The sequence below is a fragment of the Amblyomma maculatum genome, chromosome 1 (genome assembly GCF_055883805.1).
Source record: "Amblyomma maculatum isolate TAMU_Amacu chromosome 1, ASM5588380v1, whole genome shotgun sequence".
Classification (NCBI taxonomy): domain Eukaryota; kingdom Metazoa; phylum Arthropoda; class Arachnida; order Ixodida; family Ixodidae; genus Amblyomma; species Amblyomma maculatum.
Genome location: NC_139344.1, coordinates 490088883 through 490107681, shown reverse-complemented (window position 1 = coordinate 490107681; position 18799 = coordinate 490088883). Strand labels below are relative to the sequence as shown.

The 18799-nt window shown below is 44.8% G+C and overlaps 1 long non-coding RNA gene across 2 annotated transcripts; it reads left to right on the top strand.

Annotated features, from left to right (window-relative positions):
* Window positions 1-30: 30 nt before the first annotated feature.
* On the top strand, window positions 31-18029 carry LOC146210173 (uncharacterized). Of its 2 annotated transcripts, none has more exons than XR_014708407.1 (3): window positions 31-135; window positions 2670-2780; window positions 17641-18029. It is a non-coding gene; the product is annotated as an uncharacterized LOC146210173 (long non-coding RNA). The 2 variants fall into 2 exon arrangements; XR_014708406.1 differs by lacking the exon at window positions 31-135 and adding an exon at window positions 195-579.
* Window positions 18030-18799: the final 770 nt, after the last annotated feature.

The window sequence follows — 18799 nt, the reverse complement described above, 5'->3', positions numbered from 1 at the left end:
TTTCTTCAACTTTGGCGCGCAGCGGCAATGGCGGGAGGTTCGTTTGCATCGCATTGTTTCAGATCGACCGGACTAAAATGGATTCTGCAAAATAGATTGGGTGGCACGCATCCCTGCAGCTTTCTCCAAACTTTCGTGAGTACTGCAAAATACAGCGCAAAGCACGTGTTGCATTCCGTACTTGCCTCGCCTACTCATTGCACCGCTGCCCCCTCGTTACAGATTGGAATTTTTTTTCTGCATCGACGCGCTATTGTTCAGCGATCTCAATTATTTTTTCGTAATCTTGCTGTGAGTCTGCAGTGACTGCAAGTGAAGTGTAGAGAAACTAGGGAGCCCTTTTTCGCGCGTTTAAAAGCAGTCCCGGCGGCTCGCACGAAAGGGCTTTCTTTTGTAGTTCATTTTCGAATACGCCTCCGTTTGGCCCCGGCTAGCCCTGTCCCAGCAAGAGCAACCATTTCTGTTTCCTTTCAATGTGTACCGAAATAATCTTGATGCACGGCGATTGTGAGATCTTGGCTTCGTCGCAGCTTCTGCTCATGGCCTCTCCCGATGGTATGAATTGTGCCTCATGAAAAGGTGAGTAGCACTTACTTGAGTGCACCTGCTTGTAAAAATATGTGCCGGCAAAAAACCGGTTGCTCCACAAGGGTGCTGATATATGGAATCAACAGACTTTATTTATGAAGATAGTCCACAGCATGACTGATGTGGCCAGGGCATGAATTTCGATCAGCACCGCCACAGCCAAAGCAGTTAAAAGCGGGGGAGAATCGAAATTAATGGTGGCCCAACAGCGCTAAACATACACAGACCAAGAAAGAAACGAAACGAGACACACGAACAGCGGTGAACTTACAGCTGATTTTTTTATTGGGGAGAATCACATCATATATATGCACACGAAGAAACAGCGCACATGCGCAATGTCAACGACCTCAAGTTTTGGTAAAAAAGAAAAAAAGCATTTAAAAGCACGAGTGCATCAGCAGAACTGCTGCCCACTGTGCAGCATATTCATTTCCCGAGGAGATAATGTGACAAAAGGCGTACTCACGCACCCTTTACTTTTTCTGATGTGAAAAGCTTTGGCTACTTCTCTAGTGCACTGGTAAGAATGAACGACCAAAACATCACTGTCATCAAAAAATGACGTGCATTCGCACGTGAATCAATGCATTGCTAGGTTAGTTTCTTTCTTTTTCAGCGAATTAGCGTGCTCCATGAGCCGCACTTTACTGCATTGCACAGTCTGGCCTATGTAGGTAAGGCCACAGGACAGAGGGATTTGATATACTATGCCAGTCTTACAAGGAACATATCTATTTTCATGATTTATGTTGCACATATTTCTTCTGCGCCCCTCGTGCATTCTTTGAACCGCGGCTCCCACTCTTTCTAGTTTGTTAGGAGAAGGAAACAGAACGTTTACCCTATGCTTGCTTCCTACTCTTTTAATTCGGTGCAACAGCGTGTGTACATATGGCATGACTATTACCTTTCTTCTTCCTTCCTCCGAACCCCTTTCCCGCCCTTACATGCTTGAAGACGATGTTAGCGCGCGGAGGACTTTGTCTGCACTCGAGACAAGAACTGAGTTCAGGAAACCAGCTTCCCTGCATTTGTCCGCCTGAGTTAAGAGACTGGACATTATTTCATGATGACAAGATTTCTTCACTGCCATGCCTAAGCATCCCGTAACAATACTACTTTTTACGAGCTTTGAATGAAAGGACCTGTAATTCAGAAGGTGCTTTTCACTCCTAGGTGAATACTGCCAACAGACATGATGGGGTTGGAAAGACAACTTTAAATCGAGAAATTGTAAGGCTGTTTCTTGGGGGACCTCATGCGTGAGCCTTAGTCCCGACCCATTACGTGCAAAAACATCAAGAACATTTGACACAAATTCAGGATTCACAGAGCTAGCTAGCACCAGAAAATCATCCACGGAACGGAAAATGTGCATGCAACAACTTGCTAAATCATTCTCAACTTTCATATCAACCCTGCTCAGATAAATGTCGCTGAGGATGGGAGCTACCTTGGCACCTATGCACACACCAGATTTTTGCGTATAAATTCGACCATCTCACTCAACAAACGTGTTACTCAGGTAGTAAGATAACATTTCCAAAAAGGATTCGGTTAAGGTTCCACACTCATTTTGGAACCAGCATTCATCATAGTCCTCCGTAATACATTGCTGAACATACTGGATGAGTTGAGAGTGTGGAAAAGATTATACAAATCAACCACATCTACGCTAAAACCAGCACTGTATGCCAAGCTCTCATTTTGGAGTAAGTCAGCAACTGCCTCAGAATTAGAAACGAGAAATGGATCCTTTACGCGAAGTGACGACAAATGTTTGCAAAGATAGTAGACACAACCAACTGCCATGAATTGCGGAATTCATACTTTCATTCATTATACTTTTTGTGTTGTAACAAAATCCTTCATGTCTTACCTTTCCCAGGAGTGGGCATTTATAGCTAATATTTCATAGCTAATATTGTATATATAGGATGTATTATTTATGTACCCAATTTTTGCAGTGTTTCTTTTTTTCCTGTATTTCTTTTTGCCCACTGCCCTCTGAAATGCCTGTACGGCCCTAAGGGTAAAGACAAATAAATAAATAAATATTGCATTTTTCTGATTTCCAGGTCCTTCCCTGTCTTTGGTGCGTGTGCTGAAACAGGGATCCTTTGGAGGCAACCTGTGCTTTCTTCTGTGCTTTTGATTCTGCCTTAGTTTCCATCGGATAGCTGTGACTGGTACGTGTGGGCAAAGGCGTTTCATATTTGCAGACCAGCATATATATGGTCCAGTGCTTGTCATGTCAAGCCAACAATTTTTTTCAGTACAAACTATGATGCTGCTGCAGTTCCACAAAAAAAAAAAAATGTTCTTACAATTTTTAGACAGCTTACCTTCAAGTTCTTCGATTTTGTGGTGGTGTATATATGTTATGCTACCACTGTTTGTTTGTTTTTTTTTGCTTTTTCTTGTCATGCTGATGCATCAAGGATAATGCTAGGCTGTTATGGCTAGCATGATCTGCTAAGGTAAAGGTGCCGGTTTCATTCTACACCAACTGATACAGGTTGTGGGCTCGACCATCCTCAATTTGTTTTTAAAAAATCATAGCAAATTGTATTGCTATGAAGAATATTATCCCAGCTTGTTTTTGGTGAAAAAGTATTTTCCTCCTGTGACCATCATCTTAAAGGAGTATAGACACCAAATTTTGGTGGCATTTTTGTAAGACATAGACATTTCTGTATACGGATCGCCACGTGGTTTTCGCCTACGACCGCTAAATAATTCTCAGTTCAATTTTCTTTTCTCACCTGTTTCGGTTTCAGCAGCTGAGATGGCTGTGACATCACAATCAAGTCCAAGCCATGCACGGCATTAAAAAGCCGCAGTATAATCACCAGCCCTTCACTTGTGATTCCGGTTCTTGAGGCAGGCTGGCTTCAGCGTTGTAGTGAATTTAAACATCACAGGATATCACAATTTTTTTTTCACCCATCACGTGACCTAGACTTTGGCGTCACCGAAACCGAAACGGGTGAGGAAAGAAATTCAATGATAAATTGTTTAGCAGTCATAGGTGGATATCACCTGGCACTTTCTGTACAGTAATACCTTGCGCATCATTACAGCTAATAAAACACGAACCCAAAAATTAGGTGTCTATAGGTCTCCACCATGTTTAAAACAAACAGCAATCGAGGTGGCGCGGCAGTCGTCTATGGCCCCAGAGCAGGCGGAAAGCACGGGAGCCACCCCACTGCTGTGGCCATGCTTGCCAAGAGCGTGTTATTGTGATATGCAGGCACCTTTTTGGCAGATAAAATACCCACGCGCTGTGTGAGTACAAAAGCAATACTTGGAAAAACTTCACGTACACAGCATGCATCGCCTTGTCCTGCACACCGTACCAGACCAAGAGCGGGTTCAAAGCGCACGAGCGAAGTTGTTGCTGCCTTGCAAATAGTAAACAGGAAAATGAGCAGGGTTGATTGATATCTATTTGCTATTTGCCCAGCACATTAGCCGCGGAATGCGTCGAGGATTGCAAAGCTTTGGGTGCATACAACAACTTTCAGTCGGGTAAGTGGAATGCGATTTTTCTCGCTCGTAAACAGCGCACGCAAACCAGGTAGGAAGTACTCCGCTCAAAGCATCATTGCATTCTCGGACGATTCTTCATACCGAGCACCAAATGAGCGCTGTTGGTAAGCATGGCAACAGTAGCAAGGGCATTGTGCCTTGGCACCGTACAGGTTTGCTTATCCTTGCATTATTTCTTTAAATCACCATGCTGCATGCCTATCTGTTGTGTTCGTGGGAGGTTATTGGTGTCAGCATTTATAATTTCTTCATGGGTATTCAAGCTTTTAGCTTGCATTACAAGCTGCAGCGTCCACATGCTGGTTCCGTAGTTAGGGCTACCCAGTTCAGTCCCGGCCGCCGTGACCATGTTTCTATGTAGGATAAACTCTGAATGCGACAGTGTGCCATGCAGTACGTAGTTGATGTAAAGATCCTCAAAATCTGAAACAGCTAGGGGCCCATATGTCGCTCGGGACGCTCAACCCCACAACTCTCATTCAAAATTAGCTGCAGTGAATACCACTCAAACCCCTCGGTGTAATAAAATTCAGCTCCAATTGAGCAAATCAGTGGCTGTCAGCGCACACACATTTCATCACAAAATTTAAAATAATTTTAGGTGAACAAAGCTGATGTTAGCCATACAATTTAACCACGGAGGAGTGCAACGCAGATCGCTTGCGCAGCAGCTCACTATGCACATAATACGTACAATTAGAAAGTGAAAAACAAAAATTTGCTTGAGGAATTGTTTACATTATAAACAGGTCTACGCATTAATATACTGGCTGCCTCGTCAACATTTTACGTGCACTCACAAAATACCATTACGCGTCGTAAAGAAGGCCAAACTCGAGTTATTCATGACCTTTGAGCTCGTAACCGCTGTGGCGTAAAGGTGTCGGTATCCAGCCTTCGCGCCTCACTGCGATGGCCCACTGTTTACGGCGACCTTCGTCCGTAAGAAACCTGTGCAAGCTTACTAAACTTTGCGTTCTTTACCATCCAGTACATGCCACGGTGATGCAACTAGTCAGCATGGTGCTTTGTTTTTTATTTCTTCGGCTGCAGCAAACCGTCGCACAATCACAGTAGGCGAAAGCAACTGAAGCAATGTTTTTCCTACCACACGAAAGTCTGCAATTACGACAGTGCCACCACATCTTCATGACGGAGCCAGAGCGAAGGTGGTCTATACTCTTTTAAGTTTGCAAGTGATAGCAAAACCTAGTCACACAGATAAATTTGTAAAAAAAATTAACTTTTTGATGCATCACTATAAAAAAAAATTTTCATATTAATAAAATGCACTGTTCTTTTGATGTGCAGGAAATAAACAAACTCTGCCTTATTTTTGTTCAAATAAAAATCATAAAATATTGTCACGGACAATAGGGCTAGACGTGCCTAAAAGACAGGGAGAAGCTGTACCAGCAGCCAGCGTTCCGCACAGAGCGCGCGAGCAGACTGTAGCGTCTTTCTCCCAGGCACCACCTAAGAATCTGGGGAACACCAGGTGGCATTACCCCCCCCCCCCCCCCCCCCCTCGTCCTCCTAAAAAAAAACGAAAGCAGAGGCTGATCGCGAGTGATCGGCTTTATATTTGTTCAAATATAAATCGTAAAATATGGTACAAAAAGCTGAAATTTTGAAATGTTTATCAAATTTTATATTCTTATGGTACTAGGTGCTAGACTAGAGTTCCAGAGTGCCTGGGTTCAAACCTGACTGCCGGCAGCTGCGTTTCGATGGATGCAAAGCGGAGAGGCATCTGTGTGCTGTGCGATGTCAATGCATGTTAAAGATCCCCAGGTGGTCAAAATTACTCCGTAGCCCTCCACTATGAGGCCTCTCTCCTTCCGCTTTCGCTCCCATCTTCCTTCCCTTGCAGCGTGATTCAGGTGTCCACGGAAAAACTTTTCCTTTCCTGTAAGCCAATTATTACTGTTATAGTACTCAATCTATTTCTCCAACTTTTTTAGAAGACAAAAAGCCTATAAAAGAGATCAAACAACTTAAGGTGCACCTGCAAAAATATTTAAATCCGAGAAAATTACCTTATTGAGGTTTATTCCTCCGTCAGTTATGTAATGAAGTGGCCCTATTAAAATTATGAACAATACTAGTTTGCACAGAGCCATTCATTGCTATTTAATTCTGAAAGTTTAATCAGGGTGCTTTTAAGCGAGAAAATAATTTCTCAAGTTGAGCCTTTGCAGGAAACCACGGTGTTGCTCTGTGCCTGCTCATCGCAGCAGTCCACTTTCTGCTGGCTGCGAACTAGCAGTCCACTGCTTGAGTGCAATGGTGCTTTAGGCCTGGGCTCTGTCAGCTTTAAATGTGCAAATTTTTTGCAGTTATATATATATATATATATATATATATATATTACATGACTCAGTACCATTCAATGGCATTTATTTTTTAGAGCTTAATCTAATTTGTGCTTTAGATTTTAAAAAAAAAACATTTCCATTCAGCGATCGCTTTGAACCCTGGCGTTGCTCTGTGCTTGCTCTTCACTGCAATGGATGCCGGAGCTGACGTCAAGGAGACATGTACCAACACCTTGTGGGGGTTCTCACGGGACTCGGGCTCTGTGCTCAGAACCGAACGCCCTGCCGCTAGCTCTAACCACATCCGTGGCAGGGAAGAATGAAACACTGAGGCAGAGCCACCGTATTGGGCTGTTTATTGGGAGTGCCCAATTTTTATCCTTGGTCATAGCAGCATCCGCGCGCTCTGGTGTCGCGGCGTCGTCTCCCCTGGATGAGATGCTGTGCATCGATATGAGAGGGTAGGGGGAAGGAGGGGCCGCTCGGCACGCTACGCCAGTTCTCTCGCCCCTGCCCTCTCCGCCACTGCTTCAGGGGAGGGAGAGAGCTGAGGTATCCCCGTGAGGGAGACGAGGGCGTGTTCTTCGTGTCGTGCGGGCGCGGGGAATCTAAAATTCCAACACCCTCCTCCCTTAATCGTGACCTCCACCTGGGTCCCATTTTCCCCTTTGGAGTCGCACGGCTGGTCCTTCAGCAGGCCCATGTAATACAGGAATCAGGGCAGGGGTCGGGACTTGGGTTGTTGGACTCTGCTCCTGGTGCCGCTGCCAAAGCGAGGAAGGCCACCCCCTATGCCGAGCGGGCCCCGCATGCAGGCCGTACATCCGACTCGTTCTGCTGAAATCCCTGTCGCCGCAGTCGCGAGGAAACACAAGGGGGCGAATTATCATGGCTCGCCTATCGGTCATGGGCTGCCAGTACGCCCGTGGTACGCTGCTCGCCCACGGCTGCGCCGACTTCCCGCAGGTCGTAAATCAGCATCAGACTCTATCCCGATAGGAGCTTCATACTGTTTTTGTGGAATGCCAGTCTCTGTGCTCGACCTCAAACCGAATACGGCACCTGCATTTGATAGCCCTCCTTGCAGCTGCGGGCAAAGAACAGTCTTCTCTGCAGCTTTTTGATCTGCATCTCAAATTACTTTGCGGGGAATTCTGATCCTTGTGCCATGCTACAGCTTCATTTAAATTTTTCTTTGTGTCCATGGCCTTCAGCAGATTCCTTTATTGTCGAAGCTGGCAGTGCCCAAGCCTAAAGCAGCATTTTATTGAAGCAGTGGAGTGCTGGTTCTGTGTATATTTGCAGCTGGCAGAAAGTGTCCTGCAGTGAAGAGCATGTAAGGAATTTACGGCGTTGTAGCGGAGCACCAGAACAAGAGGACCAGCGTGGCAGGCTTCTCGAACCGGACAGCCCATGCCTTGCTTGCTCACTGAGCACGCGTCGTTCAACCTTATTTTCTTCTTTTGCTGGCTGTGAACGCCGATCTTAGCGCCTCCGCTTTACAGCGGCGCTGTGCGCTACAGGGCCCCCCACCAAACGGAGCGGCGAAATGTACGCGCCAACGGGGCAGGGATGGCCTCAGCGGCAGGCACGTCGGCAGATAAGACAGCAACATCCGAGGGGAGCTCCTAGGGAGGTGTCTCCATGTATTTGGGTTTAAGGCGATTCAGGGAGACTACCCCTTCACGACCATCCAGCAGGATAGTCGCCGACTTTGTGGTCTTGTTGAGGATGCAGTACGGGCCATCATAGGGGGGGCTAAGAGGCGCCTTTACAGTGTCTAGCCTTAGAAAAACATGTGTCGAGGACGCAAGGTCTGGGTGCTCAAAGATCTGACGGTCAGATGATCGAGGTGGGACAGGGTTTAGCTGTTGAATGCAGTCCCAAAAACGTTAAAGGTACTGCAGGGGCTGGGACCAGGAAGCCGAAGGAACTAACAAGTCTCCGAGATGACTTCGGCCACCGAACAGCCAAGGTCGCGACGAAAAACGGTTCGTAGGCTAAGAAACACCATAAAAAGGTGACCAGCCCAGTGCTCGCGATCTAGGTGAGCAATGAGGGCAGTCTTGAGCTGACGATGGAGCCGCTCAGCCATGCCGTTGGCACAAGGATGGTATGCTGTGGTGCGGCAGTGTTTAGTGCTGAGCAGACGGGTAAGTGAAGTGAAGAGGATGCATTCAAACTGGCGGCCACGATCCGTGGTAACAGCCAGAGCTGGAAATCCATGCTGAAACGAAGGCTTTGGCAACTGTTTCCGCAGTAATGTCCAGAATGGGCACTGCTTCGAGCCAATGAGTGAAGCGGTCAATCATCATCAGAATGTGCCGGCAGCCATTAGGTGGAGGTGGTGGTCCAACCAAATCAAGGTGAACATGGTCAAAGTAATAACCAGGTGGCAGGAAAGGACAAGGAAGAAGACAACACCTGCGCTGTTGTCTTCTTCCTTGTCCTTCGTCTCTGCGCTGTTATTCCTTAAAAATATGTACCAACTAGCTCAACTTTCCGTGTTATTGTACCTTTCTTCTGTGACTTATACCTAAAAAAACGCTAAGTTGGTTTAATTTGCTGCATTCAAAAGTGCAAGTCGTGCACCGCGATAACCTTTGCACATACGCAGTTCAGCTGCCCCTCCACGCGCAGAGAGAAAAGAGCATGTGCAGTTTAATTAAAAGGCGTTGGAGCCTAAATGTTTTATGAATTTGTGAAGCCTCTTCGTAGACAATACGACATGTCAGCAATATTTCTTTTTACACGAGCAGTATCTAGAGTGGCAGGGAGTACTCAGGAGGAGAGATGAAATGCTGGTGTCACCGTTGGCGACCGATTTCTCAAGTGAAATGTACATGTCAGTATTGATTTTGTGAGTGCAGATCCCAAAAGTTTTGCTGCACGGCCATTAATTTCAGAGTGGTGGCAAATTGGCCATTTTAATGAGTTTGGTTCAACTGATGGGAAGACTTTTTTAAATCCAGTTTTTTCTGTGATAAAGGAGCCCTTTGTTGCCATACGGTTTTTCTTTGTCCATAGCTCATCATCATTATCATCATTAGCTGAACTATACCCACTGCAGAACGAAGGCTTCTCATAATCCTTCAGTTAACCCAGTCTTATGCTAGCTGCACCCACTTGACCCCTGAAAACTTACTAACCTCGTCCACCCACCTGACTTCCTGCCGCCCCCTGCCACCCTTTCCTTCACTTGGAATTCAATTTGTTACTCTTAGCGAATCGGTTATCCTCTCTTTGCAATATATGTCCTGCTTGTGGCCATTTGTTCTTGATTTCAACTAGAATGTCATTATTTAGAGTTGATTTCTTGGACCCGCTCTGCATGCTTCCTATCTTTAGACTACACTTACCATTTTCCATTCCGTAGCTCTATGCATCTTCTTCAACTTAAGTATAACCCCTTTAATTAGCGTTCACATTTGAGCCCCATAGATGAGTACTCGTAAGATGCAACTGTTATTTACTTTTCTCCTGAGTTATACCGGTAAGCTGCTAGTCATGACCTGCAAGAACTTGCCAAATGCGCTCCATCCTAGACTTGTTCTACAGGTTTTCCTTCTGAATTTAATCCTAGTGCCAGCGGAAATAATCTGAGCGCCAACTGATACAATCTGCGCACCGTGTAATTTAATTTGAGTGCCAAGCATTTAATAAAAGCGGCAGTGTATTTAATCCGAACGCCAACTCGAATAATGACAGTGCCAAACAATTTAATCAGAGTGCCAATGCAATTAATACAAGCGCCAGCGGATTTAATTCATATGTGGAAAATGAATGCGGTAGAGGGCCCTAAAGCACAAAGCATGAATTCCAGAATAAATCGAAATTGAGATCACTTCGCAGACCACGCGACGCTTAGGCGCCACATCTGCATGCACTATTTCGCTTTGTTCTTGTATCTTGCAAAAAACCAAGAACCACACGCAGCTGAAAAACTGCAGTTTATGACACGCCTCTCGCAGCTTTTAGTTTAGACGTATGACTAGTGAATAAATATGACTGTCATCTTCTAATCGGCTGGTTAAGCACTGCTTATTAAGGGTTGTCATATGCACTGAATCTGCATGCCGATGGCATTTCGGCCTTCACACAACAGCCTGCTGTTTTTACGAAATGGCAACCGGTGCAGAAATGTATTTGTGTTTCTAATAATGATTCAATGCCACTAACAGAAAAGAAGGATTAGTGTAAAGCAGAGTTGGTTCAGGCGAGAAGATATGGAGCCAGAGAAACATCTCATTTTACCGCTTTCTCAATTTTACACGACCACGGAAAGAGAGAGCGCGCGCCGTTGCATTCAGTCTGGCTGTGACATGGCAAAGTGGCTGAAACTATGTACAGCAGAGCTTACAACCCAAACAGCAGTGCTTAATTTGCCTGGGCGGCAATCGTAGCGGCGTAGGTGGATAACAAACTACAGGCTTGTAAAAGCACAGAAGCGGCCGTCTTTAAAATGCAATTTTATTTTCTGGGAGACATTAGGTTTAAAACACTTGCATCAAGGCAATATTTGTCATAATACTGATGAAGGCTATCCTATAAGTTGACGCTTCGCCGATTCGGCGCATTGTCTGAAAGATGATCTCAATTTCGATTTATTTCTGGAATTCATGTTTCGTGCTTTGGAGCCCTCTATTGCATTCATTTTCCACATATGAATTAAGTTGGTTGGCACACGGATTAAATTTGCCGGCGCTTGTATTAATTGCTTTGGCACTCAGATTAAATTAGTTGGAGCTGGCATTATTTGAGCTCGCACTCAAAATAGATTTGCTGGCGCTTTAATTAAATGCTTGGCACTCAAATTAAATTACATGGCACGCAGATTGTATCGGTCAGCGCTCAGATTATTTGCACTAGGATTAAATTCGGGGGAAAACCTGTAGTTATCGCCCTTTCATGGTCCGGATCTGCGGTTGTTACCTGTCCTAAGCAGACACATTCGCCAACAACATCTAGTGCTCTGTTACCTGCAGGGTGGAAGTACTGCTCCATTCACTCTTCTGCTCCAAGCTGCTTCATTCTGCTCCATCCTGCCCCAAAACGCAATATTGTTCCAAAACCCAAAAACTTGATGTTTTGCCATGATGTTTTGATGCCTTGATATTTTGCCATAAAATTTAACGAAACATGATTTTTGCTTAACATTAATTGTATTGGGCCATTAATTGCGCCAGGTACAAGAAATGCGGTTCGGTGCAATTTGATTAGGTGACTGTGAGAAGTGCAGCAGGGCAGTGGCATGTTGTGCTATAGACCTTTTCACGAGCCTCGGCGAAACTGGTTTGACTGGGCTGTGAGGCGGGTTTGGAAGAGATAATTCTCAACTTTTCCTGTGCGAGCAGCACAGCCCAGTATTCAATATGGCAGCTCCCACGACCACTTTTCGAAAAGGTCTATAGACCAGAGCAAGGAGGGTAAATTGAACACTGCCATTTTGAGAGCATTCTAGCACCATCTATAGGTGCCGCGGCGAAACTATGGCTCTGGATTGTCAAACGAGGCAGCCGTGGGTGTCTAGCTCTTGTGCTTCTATGTTTCTTTGAAGTTTTCAGAACTGGCTGCTGATAAAATTGTCAAAAGTTAATTTCCGCCTCACAGCAATGCTATTCTTTACATCTTGCGAGGGCAGAGGCAAGTACAGTGTCCACAAGTGAAGCGTGTGGTTCCTATAAGCGCATGGTACCGTTGCATGCAGGCTTGCTATGGCTGCGACTTTTCTTATTTGATTTGCACCCCCAAGTAATGTCCCACGTAGAAGCTAAACCTTTGCAGTCCGCAGTATGTTTTACCTTTGCGTGGTGACTGCAAAAAAATCTGCCGCAGCCCACACCTCACAAAACAGGCCGCATGCCGCTACTGCGAGTGAATACTTCTCATTGGCGATAATTGCCCGGTGTCTCTCTTCTTCTTCTTTTTCTTTTTTTTTTTTTTTTCCTTTCCAACAGGTTTGAAGAACAAATCAGCAGCACATCATCCAAGCAGGAGATATCAAGAAATATTATTTTTGTGACTGGTTGGCGTTGCTTATCTTGGCTGTTAAAAAAACAAAAAAGGCACTTCCTTGCTGAAATGGCAACGGAGACATCAGGGAATCAGAGCAAATGAGACATGTTTACTCACACTTGCGGCATGCCACCTGTTTGTGCGGTGCGGACCGCAACAAATTTCTGCAGACACCACGCGAGGGTAAGATATATTGTGTACTGCAAGGGTCTTGGTAATATGTGGCATATCATTGGGCGTGCAAATCAAAGTGGAAAAGTCACAACCGTAGTATTTTTCGCATAGAAAGGTACTATGCACTTAACCGAACCACTCGCTCCACTTGTGGACGCTGTGCTTGCCTCTGCCATTGCGAGATGTGCAGAACAGCCTTGCCATGAGGCGGAAACGCACTTTTGACGATTTTGTGGGCAGCAAGTTGTGAAAACTTCAAAGAGACTTAAAAGCGTAAGCACTATGAATACTCATGGCCACCTCGTTTGGTAGTGCAGAGCCGTCATTTCGCTGCAGCACCTCTAGATAGCCTTACAGCGCCCTCAATATGGTGGCGATCAATTTACCCTCCGTATTCTGGTCTATAGGGGCCGTCATAGTCTAAACGAAGGCAGCACACTGGTGGTGGAGGTACAATGCACCTTGGCTGGGCCTAGCTATCATATATAAATTTTTAATAAACTAGAAAAGCGAGCATAAGAAATCTTTTGATCTCAAGTTATTCTAAAACGAGTCACAAATGACTTGGAGGAATTAATTGCAAGAAAAATGTTTTGTGCACATGACGGCAACTTCTCCCAGCCTTTTGAATCGCCGGTGGTGAGAGAAGTGAGGGCAAGGAGCGAAGCAATCGCCACAGGCAACCATGAGCTGTTGAGGAAACTTTTCTGGTTACAAAGAACTACACGAGTTGTTCCAACAGTTCTGCTGTGAAAACGAGTGTGTACTTCACTATAGAATCGTTGTTAACAACAAACCTGTCAAGTCTACATCAGACAAAAGCATACTTGAAGTATTAGGGTGGTGATGCCATGACGGTGTCAATTGCAAGAAATGCTTTCAAGAGTGTTGGGCATAGAAAGCCTGTTGCCGACGTGTAGCCCCAGTATTACTTAAAAGAAAACATGAGTCACTAGGAGACAACCATGAAGTAAAGAAGCTTAAGGAAGAAAAGGCTACCCTTTAGTGCCATCTATCCTTTCTGAAAGTACTACTGAGCAGTGCCCAGGAATTTATCAGCACAGCTGCGGGATCAAGAAGGATATGAAGAAGATAGCGAGTGGCGATGTGCAGCTCGTTTATTTCAATTCCAAGGTAGTGGTGGTGCTTGAGCGTGGACATGTCTCAAGCTGTCAAGTCAGAATAGGCAAAAGCTTTTAGTCAGCTGTTACTTTAAACATCTTTACATGTTGAGATATGCGTGCATAGGTAGTACAGCATTGAATATTGAATAAAAAGTAATCAAATTGGATTTTTTTGTATATCAGGAAAAAAAATTGCAATTATTAAAAGTGCTTGACCCTAGAAACATGTTCTAAAGCATAATTTGAGTGCTCCAAAGTGGTATTACCACTGCTCCCTGAGCTGTTCCAAAATGCTCGAGCCTGCTTCCACCCCTGTACCTATTAAGGCTCATACTGTTGCTGTTTGTTCGTTCGGTCACACATAGCTGCCAATCCAGTAACGTCATCACCAAAACCGAAAGTAACGTCATCAGGAAAATGAACTTCAGTAGAGTAAGTTGTTGGGCTAGTTGGTATTATAGATTTAAGGACATAGTTTTCAGCGCAAAGGCATAGTCCCTATAGTCTTTCTTCTTCTTCTTTCCTTTAGCTGCGTGCCTTTGCGCTGAAAACTTTGTCCTTAAATCTAGAAAAATTAAAATCCGATCTCCACCGGGAATCAAACCTCCATCCCTCGGATCCCCTGCCGAGCGCTTTAACCTACTGCGCCATGCCCGGAATCGTGAAATACATCATAATTCTTCTTGTCTACAGTGAGGATGATAGTGGCGATAACAATAATGCTGCAATTAGCGATAATGACAATGATGGAATTAGCAATGACAATGCAATTAGTTGGTAATGATAATGAGAGCAAATGTGATTCACCTTGTGCACCAACAACACTCATGCTGTCGCATTTCTGCAGTGTAGATTCTACAGTGCCCTCGGAATTTTTGTAAACTGCTGTTCTTATCCGAGGCTATTGACCATTACCTTAGGGTTTCACTTATTAATTTTTAGGCCTATGTTTTTGCTTTGCTTGCCTAGGCCATTAAGCATTCTTTGTAATTTGTCCGCTGAGTTAATTAATAAGGCAATGTATTAAATCAGCCCTTATCCATAATTGTTCCCACTCCAGGTCTCTGAATACTTCCTCTAAGCAAGTGGCAAATAGTACTGGGGAGATCATGTCTGCTTGCCTAGTGCCTTGCCTTATGGGAATTTTATTACTTTCTTTATGGAGGACTATGGTTGCAATGCAGCCACTATTGATATCTTCCAATACTTTCACATACGGCTCATATACACCCTTAGGCAATGACTGCTGACGTTTCGACTGAGTCAAATGCTTATTCTAATCAACGAATGCTATTTATAGAGGCTGGTTATATCCCGAACATCCTTCTATCACCTCGTTGATAGCACGAATGTGATCGATGGTAGAGTACTCTCTCCGAAAACCTGCCTGATCATTTGGTTGATTAAAGTTTAAGGTTGCCCTGATTCTATATTTGATCCCGGATATATCAAATGCACATATATCATATTCCTATATCGAACTCTCAAAATATCCCCCTGAAAATCCTACATTAAAGTTTAGCAGCGTTGTTCATGTCCATCGAATTGCGCGTCGTGCCCTGCAAAGGATTGTTTTAACAGCTCACCGGCGATCATTTTTCATGCATGGAGCCGGGTTGTACAGTCTTGGCAGCTGCTGCCTGCCAAGATTTCCGGCGCCTGCGAAGCGGCATTTGGAAGTGTGCCCAATGTACTCTCCTTTTCGGCATTAAGTGGGAGGTGACATTCAATGCGTGTGTACGCCTTGCGGGTCATCGCCGCGTCCTTGGTGAGCAGTGTGTTGCCAGCAGGCAACGCACCGCTGCCATACATGTACCATATTCATGCTTCTGGGTTATAGAGAGCCTCATCTGTTGGTATGCCTTATATATGAAATTGCCTATGTATCTAACTATTTCGGGATCCCCTTCGAGTTCAATATATATAACTATAGTAGCAGGTAGTATGTTGATTGGTCTGTAATTTTTTGCAAGTCCTTAGCATCCCCTTTCTTAAAGATTAAAATAATGTCAGCATTCTTCCAAAACTCCGGTGCCAATGTCCAGACAATGCAAGTGCAGGGTGGCCATTTTTCAAGCACAATATCCCCACCGTCCTTCAACAAATCTGCAGTTATCTGAGCCTCCCCAGCTGCTTTCCTCCTTTTCATAGCTTCTAAAGCTTTCTTAACCTCTTCCTTTGTCACTGACGGAACGTCTGATTGCTCTTAACTATTGCTAATCTCATTATCAGCCTGGTTACTAGGCTACTGCACAGATCAGTGTAGAACTCCTCGGCTACCTTGGCATGCATACATCGGATTTTCACCTACTTAATTTCCCCTTCACCTCTTTCAGGCTAGCACTGTTTTTTTAGAGCATGCTCGATTCTCTCCGTAATATACTTCCTTGCGTCGAACAAATTACGTTCACTGAGTACCTTTAACATCTCTGCCTAGTTCTATCCTGACCACTGTAATGGAGGTTTTCGCGCCTTGCCATTTCATAATCAGATATTTCGTCTGCTTAGGTAGTTTACTGGTAGCCTGTCTAATTATCCTATTGCCTACCTCTGCCATGCACTCATTATCAATGGCTCTGAAATTATCGCTCATTGCTTCTAGACTAAGATCGCCTTCGTCGCTTAAAACTGAATTATCTATTCTGTTCAGAGATCTTGAATTCGTACACCTTCCCTCGTGTGGCAAACCTTATCCGTTCCCTCCCAAGTGTAGCGTGCTGCTGCGCTAGTTGATGATTCATGGAGTCGAGAATTTAGCTCTAAAATAAAGAACGGACGAAGAAGGACATATAAAATGATTGACTAGCGCTAGTCAATCGCCTTATGTGTTCTTCTTCGTCCATTGTTCTTTACTTTTGCGCTACATTCTTGACTTCGTTTAGCAAGGGGCAGCAGAAAATGAAGCGTGCGAATGAGATGAAGTATTCAAGGATTAAGTCGCCACAGCTGGCTAAACATTAAGATAGGCATGTAGGGAATTGGTGTCGATATTGGGACCTTGCCATTTTCAATGGGTTCAATGACCAAGATGCATAGGATTGGCTTCCCTCTTACAAGCGGTTAAGCGTCCACAACCAGGGAGGCGACGCTGGGAAGCTGAACAACATGGTGTCTAACGTGACAGGCGTTGCCAGTTTGTAGAGCAGAAACCACAAAGCAAACTTCATCACCTAGTCTGCTTTTAAATGCGCCTTTTCTTAGATCTTTGGCCACCCTTGCATACAAAAGCTGTGTTCCAAACAGTACTTGTGAGCCTAAACCCAGCTGCAAGGATCCTTCACCAGTTATACTGAAGACATTGTGAACCTGTGTACACATCTAGAAGTCTCCAGCCAGAGATGGATCGGATAGAGCGCATTCTCAAAAACATCGAGGCTGACGCAGTCCAGATGTTGTTGTTCGAAACCCTATCACTGTTGCCAATATATTCATGCTTTGCCAGGAGCAAAGCAGCGCATTCTGGTTCAGCCGCCTTCTGTGCACTTTGAATCACTTTCCAGCTTGGTTCCGTCCTGGACCAGTTTAAACCAGGGGAGGTGGCATAACAGCTACTCCTAATTAAGGACATTTGGGGATCTCCATCTAGCCTGGCCATGACCCTTCAGGCTGATTTGCGAGCAAGTGTCTGAAGTGCTGCCATTCATTCATCTGCAGGTTCCTGCTGCGGTTACGCTCATGTATGGCAACGTCAGATCTGGTCAGACATGTTTATCCCGTTCCGCCTTCCACTGTAACCTACCGCCTTCATTCCTACGTAGCCGTCCCCTTTTTGTGTGGACTCCTGGCGCACATATGACAACCTTCTTATTTGTTATGCGTGCAGAGTTTTTGGTCACATTGTGCGTCATTGTCACCACCTGCAGATGTGCCTGACTTTATGCGCCTCCTGAGCCCCGGCCACGTCTGTCCTGCAGACAACTTTGACACCTCCACTCACCACCTGCCTACTCGCCTCCATCCTCATAATGCCACTCGGTTTCTTTGCTGCATCTTTGCTCCAGGAAAACTAGTTACTGCCTGAGGCAAGAACTGCGATTATGTCGACAAATGTAGGGCCCACGTATTGTTCCTACAAATGTATTTGAAGCGGTGGAGGGCCGTTCCTTGTTGATACTGGTGCTACTGTATCTGTGATGTGTAGGAAACTGCACAAGCTAATAAAAGTGAGGACATCATTATCTGATCTTTCGCTTCTCACACCATAATGCGCAGTGTCTTTCTCCTTTGACCGCCTGCACGGCTAGGGTCGCCATTCACAGCTCGTTATGTACCATAAAATTTGTTCTCTCGTTGTGCTCCTGTGACCCCATTTCAGGTTTTGTCTTTTTCTCTGACCATGGCACCATCATCATCATCATCTGCGTTAATGGCTAATTAGAACTTCTCCCATGCAGTTTGATGATTTGTCTCCCACTTTGAGCAAACTGGCTGTGGCTGCCAAGATTGAGCTTCCTGCATGCTCATCTTCCTCCTTACAAGAGAATTAAAGGAGACTTTTATCCTGCAGTGGGTGTAGTCAGGCTGGTTAGGATGATGATGAGGAACCTGTTCGGCTATGCTCTTGCCATTTTTTTTTTTCTTTGCTGTTGCACACTATTGCATCCTCTTCACCTAAAAAAAAAAGTGCAAGACACCCCTACATAAAAACGTACACGATATCCATGGAAACCTACTTGTTGTGAGATGCTAGTCATTGTTGCATGGCTAGTGTTTTGTACTTTCCAATGTGCAGAAAGTGCCGAGCATTATTTTCATCTAGTCACACTAGCTTCATTTCTTATATTTATCGATTTAATTATACATACTATCGATCCAACCTGGACGAAGATAGGAGTGGACACAATGTCAAACTTGGAATAGCGCAGCCATTTCGTATCTAAAAAAGAAAAATAACTTTACCAAAAAAATAAAAGTGGACACTGCTCAGTTCTATGGCGCAGCTAGGAAGTGTTGTATGGTGCTTCATTTCTTTCTTTTCTGACATGATGGGAAGTTTTACTGAAGAGCTAAGATTTTGTTGGG